This window comes from Cynara cardunculus, assembly GCF_001531365.2.
Source record: "Cynara cardunculus var. scolymus isolate 2C chromosome LG 2, CcrdV1, whole genome shotgun sequence".
In the NCBI taxonomy this organism is placed as follows: Eukaryota; Viridiplantae; Streptophyta; class Magnoliopsida; order Asterales; family Asteraceae; genus Cynara; species Cynara cardunculus.
In genome coordinates, this window is record NC_037529.1 from 25,754,599 (window position 1) to 25,755,823 (window position 1,225).

Here is a 1,225-nt window from a genome sequence, read left to right on the forward strand (position 1 = left end):
GACGTAATGTTTCTGACCCTGAATATATTACTCAAGATATGTTGGCAGCTGAGCTGGGAAAATTCCAGGAAAGTTTGGTAAATTTGTTGAAACATACAGACCAAACTGATCCAAATGTGGAAAGAAATTCTGAGCAAGAGGAAGTTGGAGCTAGTACACCGATAACTGGTACATCTGTACCTATTACTACGTCCTCAGAGCAGAAGGGAGGATATATCAAGATGTTTCTTGCGTGTAAACCTCCTAAATTTTCTGGTGAACGAGATCCTGTTAAAGTTATGTGTTGGCTTAAGGAGATTGAGTTGAGTCTGCAAATTAGTAAAAGTGCAGAAGAAGACAAAGTAATGTTTGCTGTATCTCGTTTGAGATCAAGTGCTTTGTATTGGTGGGAAGTTCTGTCTAGTTCAGATCCGAATATTCTGAAAACTATGGTTTGGGAAGAATTTGTGGTAAAGTTTAAGATGCAGTATTGTCCTGAAGCTGCAGTTCGAAAATTGAAAGATTTCCTTCGTCTTGAACAAGGAAACATGTCGGTTCGTCAGTATACAGAAGTTTTCATGGAACAATCTAGGTTTGCTGAAGCCTATATTATATCTGAAAACAGCAGGGTGAGAAAGTATATCTAGGGATTGGAGTCGAATCTTCAGAAATATGTAATATCCAGGAATCTGATAACATTTCAGGCGGCAGTTGATGCTGCTGAAATACTGGAACAAGATATTAACCGACAACCGCAAGAAAGGGTTGGAGAGAAAAGAAAGGGAGAAGTTACTATTACTGATTTCCGTAGACCAAGGTTTATGGAAAATACGAATCGACCACTCTCAATATTCAATGATAAGGCATGTGCCCGATGTCATAAAATACATCAGGGAAATTGCAATACAGAATCTCGAGTCTACTTTAAATGTCAGGAACCCGGACATATAGCTCGAGATTGTCGGATGATGCGAAGATGTTATATTTGTAATTCWCCCCAACATATAAGTACTGATTGTCCGCAAGCAAAGAATAGAGGGTTTGGTTTTGCTGGAGGTCGAGGATCTGGATATTCTGGGGGTCGAGGGTCTGGATATGTGCCAACAGGTCRKGGCCAAGTKRATAATCRTGTTAGTCCAAGTGGACGGGGAGGAACAAGACAGATAGACTCTAATGCAAAAGGAAGAGCCTTTCAAATGAAGAGAGGTGAGGCGGAAGAGCACCCTGAAGTGGTGACAGGTACATT